Genomic DNA, 12,939 nt, shown 5'->3' with positions numbered 1-12,939 from the left:
TCAAAACTAGGATAAAATAATTCATCTTTGAATGTTCATTGCCAAAAGATATATTAATATATCTCCCAGCCAGTACTTATTAATATGCCTCTATCTTTTGGATTTTCACATACAGTGCAAGTTTGAAAATGTCCTCGTTAGCTATTACTGGTACCCCATAGAAATCAGGTACAGTAGAAAAGCTCAAATCTGATCATAGACTAAAATTGTAAATTCCTGTCGTTAGAAAAGGCAGCACAGTATATTGTAGCGCTGATATGAAAAAGTACTTTGCCCGACTCACCAGCTGCTACAGGCACATTTTCTATAATCCAGTGCCTGTCAGGCACAGGAGAGGCTTGGTTCTGGCACCTATTATGCAGCAGTATATGTGTCTGATGAAAAAAACTGTACTAAAAGCATGTGGGAAGATGGAGAAGAATAAGGGAAAGAGACGATTCATTTACTGCCTCTGCCTTTTAGAATCTCTCTGCTTGAGAATTCGAATGACCTCCCTGGCTACCATTGATTTTAATGTTAATAATAATAGGATAAGATAAAGAATTAAAAAAAAAAGGGGGGGGGGGGGGGGAGGGCAAATATCCCAAACTGTGCAGGAGCCCCAGAGAATAACTGGCTGGATTTAGCAGCTGGGGAGCTGCAGTCCCACCATTATTGTCATGTCAGAGCAATCACTGGGAATTGCTGCTGCAATTTTACAGATAGTTGGGGAAGAAAAAAGCAACAATCCCATAAACAGATTGTTAAAACTAATGGCAGAAAACAAACAGTGCAAAAAAAGAAGGGCTGTATTTTCTGCACTTGCATCTCAAGTAAATAAAAGATTTTAAAGACTGGAATGGACCTTTGTTACTGTCTAATCTGATTTTGGTTTAACATAGCCACAAACGTTTGTGCTGTGTCAAGCCCCTGGATTTTGTTTTCCAGTTTGGGAGGTTTATGTGATTTGAAGGACTTCAATCTAAGCCTAAGCAGTACCTCTGGCCACCATACTTGCTGAGTGCGAGTTTTAGAAAGACAGGCTGCTTTTATAATACTTCCTGAAACAGGAAAACAATAGAAATGATTATTATCAAGGAGAACAGCTCCCCAGTTTTGTGGTGCATGCCTACTGCAGAACTCATGCCTTTCTGTTTAGGGATCTGGCTTTGGAAAGATCTTCAGTTTCCTGCCAGCAAATCTGTTCTTCGTGTGCTGAACATGTTTGCAGGAGGTAGCATATACAGTCTAACTCTCATGGTACCTTCACTGTTTCTTTATTGGCATAACAACTTAATGGCATAAAGGTACCCATTTAGGTGAGAATGAGAAGAAGAATTCAGAGAGAGAACAAATTTACTTTGCCTTAGTGACATGATGTGGGATTAGCGAACAAATATTGGTGAACGACTCAGTCCCTTTGCCAGGAAGGCACACAGTGTATGTTTGCTTTTGGGTAGTGGGACTCATAAAATGGTTCCAAGGAATGCCACCCTTGGGGATGCTCATAACGATGACCTAGGGAGGGAGATTTGTATTCTGAAGCAAAGCAGTAAACTTGTGACATTCTGTGCCAGTGCTACTTTCAGCTATAATGTATAAAATGAGTTGGTGATACCTGTTAGCAATGGCTACTATTTCCAGTGTCATGTATCTGGCTGTGTTATGGGGATGTTCTTAAATCATGCAGGGGAAAGGATGAAACGTAATGAAGACAGTGAGAGCTTTGCCATATTGGAGGGGGACAAGGATTTCTCCCCAGTCATTTGTGTTTTTTCCTGATTAATTCTTTTTTTTTAAGTAGTAGTATCAAACTCGGTCATGTTAGGATGAGAGCAATTCATCCAAGATAGGAAAGGATGATTATAACAATAAAAGAGAATTATTTAATAGGAGAATAATTTACATCAAGGAGTAGTGGGAGTAAAGTGAATTCTGATGTTTTGAAGGTTGATTGGGTGGGTGGGCATGTTGACAATAACAAGACAATCATATCTTCTTCAGTGACTTACTAACAGGCTTCAAGGTTTTAAAATAAAATGTATTAATTCTGTGCAAAGTATTGTTTTTACAACAGTAGGACAGCTGGTGTAATTTTGTAACAGACCTGAAAATAACTTGGGTTATATGACCTTTTGGGTCATGCTGTCAAAAAAAGTTTGTTTTTTTTTTAATTTTCCTTTTAGCATTTCTATGATTAAGTGCTGTAGTTCAATTTTACTTTATCTGTGTACTTTCAGTAGCTTCTAGAAATCTTCAAAATACTATTCCCGTTTTCCAGGAAACATTTCCTTCTTGCAGAGGCTTGTGTTGTGGGATAAAACCTTTGGTGCATATGATGATATGTTTGGGCAACATACAATTGTAGACAAACTCCCTCACAGTGGCTTTTTTTTTTTTTGTCGAAGTATGTCTTAAAATGCATTTTAACTTAGCGAACTTAAGTGTTGTAAGTGTTAATAAATGATGGCTATCTGTAAAATGATGTTTTAGGGGGAAAAGTAGATAAATCAGTGTCATGGCTGTTTTCACATGCCATTACGATGTACGCCCAGATGACAGCTGTTTTCTACTCGGTGTGTAATCTGAAGCAAGTCCTTGAGTGGATTCTTTTGGTCACTTTATCAGCATATACATTGGAAAACCCATTTGTGTACCAAGGCTAGCTCATACCGAGATGTAAACCAGGAAGCTAGCCTGGTTGCAAAACTCAGCAAACAAACAGATCCTGCTCCGCTCAAATATGTGCTTTGGTATTTAGCTCTTGGGGGTGGTTGACTGTCTATAAAATTTGCGGCTTGAAAAGGTGAAAGAGAAATAGGAACAAAAGCACCACCTATTATAGGGAGTGCATTTCTGGAAAAAAATCAGCACTAGAAAGATGAGCTGGGAGGGCCAATGCTTGGAAGTAGGCACGGGAAACAAGAAATCTTGCATCTGCAAGTCCTTCCTCTGAAGCTAACTTCAGATCATACATGGTGCCATAGTTGCCCTCTAGCCTTAGTCTGTGGAGCACGGGTGCTGGGTTATTGAATTGATAGGTTATTTTGGTCTGTACTGACTGCCTGCAGGTTCCTATCAGTTTGTGGGCACTAGGAGGCTGCATGAGACACAGTCAGGGCAGTTTTGACTTTGTTTAGAGGAGAGGAAAGAAAGCTCTTGCAGCATTAAATCCAAACTGATTAAATTTAATCATAGATAGCTTCCTCATCTTACATTAAATTGCTACATATTTTTTTCCTCTAGACATTGAAAAGAAAAAAGTCAATTAAAAGTGTTGATGACTTTCTTGGCATTTCCCTCCTTTTGCAAATTGCTAGTCTCAAGACCATTTTGAAGAATATATATATTTATGTATTGTTTGTGCACCATTTTGTTATTTAGGCAATTTCTGTTCCAATTTTAGCAGTGATTAAACATTAAATTTGGGTGGGGGCAGGTGCTGTATTAACAGGTGCTGCCTTTGCTCTGATGCAGTCCACTGTGTCCTACTGCAGAGGCTGAGGAGGCAAAAATTCAGTCACTTTAACCACAGAGGAAGGGCAGATGTTGATGTGGCCATCTGAAGAACTGTCATCCACTAGTTTTGTTTTTCAGTATTGCTATTATTTCTATATTGTTATGTGGTTACAATTGTGGGTCTTGATACTACAGATCAAGCCTGCGGGCATATTTTTAAAGGTGTATGTTGTGAACATGCAGGTTTTGATCCATGTGCATTTTACAAAGGTGTTCAAACCTGGTAACTCACTCCAGTGTGTGTTGTGCCCGGCGAGATCTCAGAGGATGTCTGAGGTCAAGGAGCTGTCCAAGTTCTCTGGTTCCGGGTGGGTGACCTGCATGGGAAGCTCTTGCAGTTCTAAGCCAGTACAGAGAGGTAATGCGATGGTCATAGCAGATTTCATCTTGCTGGCCTGAGTTCCTGCAGTCAGTAGGAAATTTTACAAAATACTCTTTGGTGTAATGGCCCCTGTAAGGACAAATAGAGCAGTTATGCTTTCAAAAGCTCAAATAAATATCTGCTGGCACTCACTGAACACCCAAATCTCCATTTGGGAAATACCACTTGATGACAGAGTTGATGAAGGGTCCTCAGATTTCAGGCACATATCAGCTATATATAAAAAAGGCATACTATATATGGTCATTACTCTCTTTGGGAAGACATTGATTCCTTCTGTTGTTCTCCTTTGCTTATTTTAGTCACCCATTTCATACCTCCTCTTCAACACTTGACCCTTGAAGATCACCAATCTGTGGTGCCAATCCATATTTCTTCAGAAAACTTGGAATGAGAAAGACTTACCGATGGTGCTAGGAATTCCTGATTGTCTTAATTACTAGTTCACGTCAGTGGATCTCACCTTTATATTACAAATGTGATTCTTGGCTTTGGGAACTTCGGGACTTGAAACTCATCTGCAGTTCCTATCTGTAACAGTTCTTCATGCTGTCACAGTGAGGGGGATCGAATGCACTTTGTTCACCAGGATTTATTTGAAGTTCCTTCTTGCTTCTTCCTGTGAGCTCTGCTTTAGTTGCAGCAATCTGTGCACTAAATGTGGCTCTGGCTAACTGCCGTATCTCAGACACAGTCATGGAGACTCGGTGCAAGCTGGTGCAGGGATACCATAAGGATCAGGACTAGTTTTAACACTTGGATTTTTTCCAAATAATCAACAGAAATATTGATCTGAATCACTGACACTTTATTTCCAGGTAGCACAAAAAGCAACTGAAAGCGAGATAGATGAAGTAGTAATGACACTTCACACAGAGAGCTCTGAGTTGTTTTGCCTCTTTAAGCAGGAGGCTTATGTAAATCAACTCCCTAAAAAACCCTAAATGTTTGAGTGGGAGAAGACTGTATCATGCAAAGCAGAGATGCTCTTCTCAGGTAACAGCTGACCACAGGCTTCTAGTGGGGAAAAAGTGATACAATGCTTGTTTGTGTCAATGGCAATGAGATACAGAGAGAGGCGAGGCTTTACCTCCTTATATGCTTCTGTATGTTGGCAAGACTGGTATTTTAATAATTCCTTACATTCTAGGATCATATATTAGGAGGGACATTGAAGTATTGGGTAAGGTTCAGGAAGTCATTTGGAAATATTTGGGGTAGGAGAAAATGGTCTTCAAGCAGTTGGAGCATTCTTTCTTGCATTCATCAGTGAGAAAACTAGGAGTCTGTAGGGTAACTGTTTAAGAATCTTCAGAAAGAGAAAAGACTAGATACTAAAGGGACTATATTTAACCTGATGGAGAGGCGAAATGGGAACCAGCAGCTGAATGCTGGAGCAGATGAATTCAAACTGGAGAGTAGGCAAAAATGCTCAACACCGAATGTGGTTAAACATTGGAAGGAATTACTAGGAGGAACAGCTGATGCACTATTTCTTGAGGTCTTCAGATTGAGCTTGGATGCGTTTCTGTAAGAAACGTTTTGATGAAATACTTTTTATGGGGCTTACTGTGGGGGTTAATGATGTAAAATGCACCAACCTAGGATAAGCACATTTTACAATGTGCAAGAATAGGTCATCCCACTGGTCTTTTTGACTTAAATTCTATGAATTTATGGATGTCTGATACAGCTTGAGTACCTCTTTGTACTTTGCCCTAATTCTGCAAGTCTTTGTACTATTTTTTGTCATGATAATCGTAAGAATACCTTGTATATTATTCTCTCAGTTTGTTAGCTACTATTAGTTACTCATGTGAATCCAGCCATTGTTAGTGTAAGAGTTACTTGGGAAATTATTTCACTTTCTCATGTTGGATTTTAATAAGGTGGAAGTGGTTGCAACTTTTAACTGTACATGTTTAAAGACAAATATTATGAATCGTTCAACTTAGTTTATGAGAGGATTATAAGTTACGGAGGTCAGAAAATGTAAGTTAGCGCTTGCACGTTCAACAGTACGGAATATACTGCCTGGTAGCTGTTGAATTCCTCTGTTGTTCTTTAAAGTTTGTTTGTCGGTCGATGTGTAAAGCCAGGCTCTGCTACATATGGACCATCCATCTGATCTGGGGTTTGCTGTGTTGTCACAATCTTCTGATTTGTACCTAATGCTACTGTCTATGTTTCTTTCCTATTGCAGAATATGAAATATTAGATCCAGAGACTATTTTTTATTTCCGACATTTATGGGAAATGAGAACAGTTTGTGAAAGTCTTTCACAAGATTGCGTAGGTGTGAAGTAGTATTTTGCTTTTGTGATTTCTATATCTGTGCATCTTACACTGGCATACACTTAACAAGCACACACAAATGTGATGTGATTTTGTAGGCTTGAATAATGCTCCCTTGGGCAGATGCACTCCCGGTACCCAGCAAAACAGGGGGCCTAAAGATGAGATGTTACTCTGTATAGCACCTGAGATACTGGATGCTGATTCTGGTTGGGGCTTGAAAACCTATACCAAAGGATGATGATAGCTTTTGTGCTGTGTCCACTGGCAATAAGTAACTAACTGTTGCTGGAGTATTTTGTAATGAATTGAAAAAAAAAATCATTCTTGAATTTGAAAAAGTGTTTACCTTTAGGAATATAAATTCTTTCAACAGTATGCTATTGTCCTCAAATGTATAACGACTATAGCATAACTTCTTTCCAAAGTTAGCTAAGAGGTATAGTTGATCCTGTGCGTTGCATTTTGTTTATCTTACATATTTGATTGCAAAATACTGAAGTTTAAATAAAGTTTTTCATCTGTGATATGTTCCTAGAAATTAAAGCATGAAAGGCGAGTGACAGAAAGGTTAATCTGAAAGATAAATTCATCTGTATTTGAATCCATGAACTCTTTGATAAGATTGTAGGAAGTGAGTTATACCAAGAATGCCAAGTGTTCATTGGGAAAGGAATTGTGACTTCAGCACTATCTTGGTTGGAATCATACAGTAACAATATGATTTGTGCGCCTCTGTATCTGCGGACTGATGCTGTGGTACCTGTGTTGTCAGGCTGACTATTTCCTGCTCTGAAGCTAGGAAAGAGAAATGTAAATACAGCACAAAATTTCTCTTGATGTTACACGGTGACAGCAATTTTTGCTGATAGAATTGCGGGAATAATATTGCAGGTTGAAGTGTTAAGAGCTTTTCATCTCTGAGAGTAGCTGGTGGAGCCTCTTCCTTTAAACTTTATTTTAGAATAGCTGATAAAATAAATATGTCTGAAAAAAATACAGTGAGCTTCATATAAAAATACCCTCTTTATTGAAGTGACTTGATTAATGTGCAAGCAAAAATGTTTTTTTCCTGCAGTCTTGTGTTTAATTGACAGTTGTGAAGACTGAAAGTCTTCCCATGCCTTCTTACTTTCTTTTGATTTCACTTCATTTTTGCACACTTCCATTGCTATTTGTTGTGATGTTCTTGCAGTGATGTTGGTGAGCTTGGAAATATAACTTGTGAGAATCTGTCTGATCCACTTGTGAAATGTGACAGCTAAAATAAGTCTCCATGGCCGGTAAGGTGCTCTGAGCAGGAGCTCTTGGGCTCTGGTGCAGCGTGGATGGACAGAGCATGGCTGTGAAAGGAACGTGGCTGTGCTGCCAAGCACCTTGCGTGCTCAGGTCTGTGGGACCATGAAGATGTCTGCAGTGAAATGTCCTGTCAGTACTGGGAGGATCTGCATTATCTGCCCCCCGCAGTCAGAGGTTAGCAGCCCCAAAGTCATCTTGTAAAAACACGAAGCTTTTCCCATGGGATTCAGTAGCAATTGATGGGAGGGCTGTGCTGGTGCTGCCATGGCTTACTCCGGAAAGCCCTTTTCTTTTTGGGCACTTGATCTGTGTTGGATGCTGTCGAAGAGCTGTGGAGGGGAGCTGCAGGGGGATGCTGTCGGAGCCGCCTTGTGCCTCATGTGGGTGTATCAATTGACCTACAGGGAGAGCAGGGTCGGGAGGCTCCGAAGTACAGTTGGTGATCTCTGAATATGTAATCTGCTTGAAGATAATCATTTCGGTGCCTTTAGAGTGGGGACAGGAAATTTCCATCTTGCACAAATTAAATCGCAGTTCCCCTGGGTGTGCAAGAGGAAGAGGCAACTCGAGGAGTTTTACTGTGTTAGTTCTTAGGCAGGTGCTTTGTGGGGATTAGCACTGGCCTGGCTCTGATGTTGACAACCTTCTCTATCATCCACCATGGTAACACAGGAAAAGCAATGGTATAAAGAAGTGGCTATCTTTTTTCTGCTCTTAATCACTAGAAACAGATGTATGATCTTCTGTAGTTTATGAAGATAGTATTAAAGAGTTTGCATGGTTTTTCATTTTTTTTAAAGTCAAATGCTATTTCTGAGCTCCAAGGGCCGACAGCTGTTCTAGTTTTGCTTGGGGACGTTTTCACAATGTGGATTAATCAATGTTATGAACTGGGTCCATGGGGTTTTGGGAATGTAATTGGTTTCAGATGACACTTTGCTAGTCAATCTGTGAAACAGCCGAATGTTGACACAGCTGAGCAATTCCAGCTGTTTCCACTCACCCCTTCTTCCCTCCCTGGATGCACCAGCCTTTTCCCTCTGTCTTGTCTCCCTTTCTTATTATGATGTTGTGAAAGAAATTTGTGATCTGTTTCTGCCATTTGTCCCTGCTCTGGTTTTGCTTCTCTTCCCACCATGCTTTCAAAATAGATTATTTCAGGATTTTTTTTTTCCCATTCTTATTGGTTTGGGCCTAATTTGCTTTAAATGAATTAACTCCTTTGAAGCATATTTAGATGTTGCTTGGGAAGTTGGAAAATACTTCTGCATTTGTTGTAGCAAACCTACCTTTCCTTCAAAAAAGCTAACAAGTAACGATAACAAAAGACAGGGACAGATTGTGAGGTCACTGCACACAAACATTCTGCAGGACGCCTTCCCCTGCTGGGTTTGAGGCAGGATTGCTGTTGCTTTGTCCAGCCTGGTACCCTGCCTTTGTTAAGGTTGGTTGCACTTGGGTGCTGTTGTTCGAGAGCTTGATGACCGATAGTAACAACTCCCAAGAATGAAGTGGCTCATAAATAGCCTATGTCATTTATACTTCTGAAATGATTATTGCAAGTTAGTTATATTTTCATTTTTCTCCTTTTTTGCCCCATGGCATGATGAGCACAGATAGATATGCCATGCTACCTGCATCTGGAGCTTACATTTACAATTTCACTGCTGTTCCTGATTTGTAGTAGTAAGGAATGTAGATGCAGCGCAATACAATGCACAGCTCTTTTCCATTGCATTTCTTATGCTACCTGAACTGCTACTTTGCAGCAAGGAGTACAGTGTGGAACAATTGGCTGGGCCATGAAAACATCTGGGTACACAAACGCACACGGTTCACAAATCTAGCGTTTCAACAAGAAGGTCAAAGGCTCTGAAGAGATGCTCTGGCTGTGTTAGGAGAGCCTTTGGGTCACTATACCTCTTGTAATATGCTCTTGGCTAGCTTTTTTATTAGTAACTACAGTGGCAGTGATTTTCTAAGTTCAGTATTATTTTCCCATTACAAAGTCAGAGGAATCTTGAAAAATGTATGCTGAGTTTTTTGTTTGTGCAGCTCCTCCAATGGCAGACTGTTCCAATTTAACATTGGCATTTAAATTCTGAAACGTACTGTCTTCAGGCACCAATTAGCTCTACTGAATTTTTGAAATGACAGAAAGTACCCATGGATCTTCAATCATTTTAAGTCATGCCTGTTATATTAGAGTAGCGTGTAATGGAGTGGCTGGTTAACTAGTTTCCATACATAATTGTTAACGATTTACCTACAGATAACTTTCTTTGACTACTACGTATGGCCTATTTAGAAAATTATATACATGTATATATGTTTAAAACAATGGGAAAATGACACCTCTGTGAGTACCTCTTAGTATCGTGTTGCTGACTGAGGAATTTGTAAGTTTGTGCACTGTGATTTTCAGAAAGTCTTTGTGTTATTAATTTCAGTGGGTTTTTTTGTTGTTTTTTTGGGGGGGGGGGGCGGCGGGGGGGTAAATGACAGGGCTATTCCATAATATCTCACCTTACAAACCTTATGCTGGCAGCAAGGACTAGTTTTTCTGGAATACATGGTGGAGGCATCGGTTTAGTACCTAGCTCCCCACACAGTTCTCCTGTGTGACTGGAAAGCAGCTGCTTCACTTCTTGCATCAGAGGCCTCGAGTGGGGTAAAAGTTTCTGTTTTCTGAGCTTTTTCCATCTTTTCTTTTTGCCCCAGAGGTTTTGGATTTTTACTAGCATTCTAACCAGTGTTGAAGTGTTTGACTGTGAACTGTTGGGGTTATTCCTACTGTAAAATGCAGGAACTGTGGGAAGCACTAGGCTCTATCAAAGGACTATGGCTCTTTCTTTTTCCATTTTATTAATGGAGACCATATTTTCTCAGTGCTGAAGGCAGACAGCTGTTGAACCTGAACAACCATTTTAAATAGTTTTACTTGCTACTTGTGTGTATGACTTTAGGTATATCTTAGTGGTAAATTCGATCTCCCATTTAATCCAAATGATATTTCAGATAATTTGGGATTTTGTTTTTCTCATCTGTACCAGCCCATAACTAGATGCCAGTCTGGCGATGGCAGCACAGAATTGAGGAGAGAAGTGAAGAATAACACTTAAATTAGCTCAGAAACAAAATTATAATGTTTCTTTAAACTGAGCATGCAGTAAATGAATCAAGGAGTCAGGTACGCTCCTTAACTTGCAAGTTCTTTTCATCATTCTTCAAACAACCCATAGAAGTTTCCTGTACAATCTTTGACAAATCTTTCTTTGTATCCATAGCTGTCCCTTATATTGACCCACCAAAAGGACTAGGATCTTGGAAAGTCAGAGGGAACGTACGCAGTCAGTACTGTGTCCAAAGTCTGTCTCTGGTACATGGTCCACGTAACGTGGTTCAAAGTGTTGTGCTCTGTCGGGTGAGTGCTGCTAGCTGTAATATAACAGCAGGCTAAAGGAGCCATTTGATTGTTTCACGTCGCAGTCTCCGGCCTGCAGTGGAAAAAGAAGTTTTGTTGGTAGAACCTGTTGAGAGAGCACTTGTACAAGCTTACAGACAATCCTGTGCTCTTTGTAGTGCAGGGCATGCATGCATTATCTAGCATGCTTTTGCCAGTGTGATCACTTGTGAACTGCCTTTGCCTTGTGAGCTAGCAAGTGGTCTGACAAAGGAAGTTGGATTGAGCAGTGTGCTGAATTCCTCTTTTTTAACTCAAAGTACTCTTTAGTATCTCCTGTAAATCTGTGCTGGTGTGGTCCCGCAGTGCCCAGGTACTGAAGTACTGAGACTTTGCTAGATCTCGGCAAGTTGTCCTTCCTGCCCGCCAGCTGGATGGAGCTGTTGCCATGTCACAGCCCTGGTGTCAGCCTTGGGCTGTGCTTATTGGTCATAACCTGCCGGCTGCCTCAGGAGAAGGGTAGGAGCAGCCAGTGCACCCTGGCGGGTCCTGAGCTTTCCTGGACAGTGAGGCCTCCTTGTGCAAGAGGAGGTCCTTTGCTTTAGTGTGCCCTTCGTGGAGGCAGTTTCACAGGAAAGAATAACAGTGGGGTAGCAAGTTGCCATATGTTGGCTGCTCCAGAAGAACTGCTGTGAGGTTTTCTCTCCTCACACGAAGGGCTGCTAGCCAACAGGTTTTCCAGCAGCCCAGCTGGCTTTGGAGACCTGCTGGTGGCTGGAGAGGCTACTGAGGGTGGGTACACAGGGGCTCTGTTTGGCCAAGGAGGCTGCTGTTGCAAAATCAGAGGAAACCTGGGCTAGTGTGAGGTGACTAAACCTCATACCTTAAGTTACTGTGCTCCTACCCAGAATAAATACCTATATTCTGGAACAATTAATTCTAATTACTTTGTGCGCTCCCAGTAACTTTTCTGGGTGTCAAAGCCCAGATTCCCTCAAGAAGCTCCTCTAATAGTATAACTTTTGGGAACAGGAAAGGTTTCTGAAAAAACAGTTTCTAATAATGGGTCCATTTGCAAGTTAGGCTTTGGTAACCCCAAACGTACTGGAGAGATTTGTACCCTTGAGGTAGGGGGGAGACCCACCTCGCTTGCTGCCTGTCTCTGCTGTGAGGTTGCTGGCAAGGTACAGTTCGGAGGGTGAGAGTAACAGCCTCCAGTGATAATGCCCACAATTGGTATTGACAGGGATCTAGTCCTAGCTTATAAATGTTTCTGACTGGCCTGTGGTTTGTGATATGTGTGTTTTCAGTAGGATGCCAGTCTGGCTTTAAGCAGGGGCCCCCGGGTACTGTCATTTAATAACAGAATTAACAGGGGTAGAAGGCACCAATAATATATTTTGTTAACATACAGTCACTTATCTGCAGACATCAGACTCTCGGGAGTGTCTGATATATTGTCTAATCACCTGCTCACATGCCATGTACCCATCTTCAAAGGAGAAGTCCTTATTTCTATTTCTTCCTTTTTTATGCCAAAGCAGAGACTGTAGGAGCAACACACTAATAGAATCCTCATGTCTGAACTATTTCTAGTACCCGTGTAGCATGTATTTCAAAAGAAGCAGGAAAGGGACCTTATATATAAGGGGAGCTGTTTTACATTTTCAGAAGCCTCCTTTCAGTCTTTTTCTGCTTTCTGGAAAAAGAAAAGTTGCAACTTGCATATGTCCGATGTCATGTTGCAGAAATTTCTATTTAAGCATTGCTCTGTATTCAGAGGAAGCTCAGGTGTTTCTTTTTTTCTCCAGCCATTTAGATGTCAATGCTTATTAAACCCTGTCAGAGCCCTGCATGCACTAACAGTCTCTAATTGCCCTGGCCATCCTCAGCTGGGGCCTCCATTTAAGCTCAGGTCTGGGCTGCATCAACAGGCTCTGTGTTCCTTTGTCTTGCAATTAAATAACACAGTTATATATAACTTACCATCCCTCCCCAAAAGAGTGGTAAGAAGAGATAACATGAAGAAAATTTCCATCCTTGATCATATCATTGCGCACTG

General features: G+C 40.9%; 1 protein-coding gene and 1 long non-coding RNA gene across 6 annotated transcripts in view; both read left to right on the top strand.

Annotated features, from left to right (window-relative positions):
• RORA (RAR related orphan receptor A) overlaps positions 1-12,939 on the top strand; it is a 432,323-nt gene that overhangs the window by 133,499 nt on the left and 285,885 nt on the right. The window lies entirely within an intron of this gene.
• Positions 1-12,939, top strand: part of LOC308201181 — a 103,915-nt gene that overhangs the window by 54,048 nt on the left and 36,928 nt on the right. The window contains exon 1 of the long non-coding RNA XR_013956099.1: positions 1-12,939. This exon is cut by the window's left edge and continues 54,048 nt beyond it. This is a non-coding gene — a long non-coding RNA (uncharacterized lncRNA).

This window comes from Anser brachyrhynchus (genome assembly GCF_964034855.1).
Source record: "Anser brachyrhynchus genome assembly, chromosome: 11".
NCBI classification, from domain to species: Eukaryota; Metazoa; Chordata; class Aves; order Anseriformes; family Anatidae; genus Anser; species Anser brachyrhynchus.
This window is presented reverse-complemented; position numbering and strand designations above follow the sequence as displayed.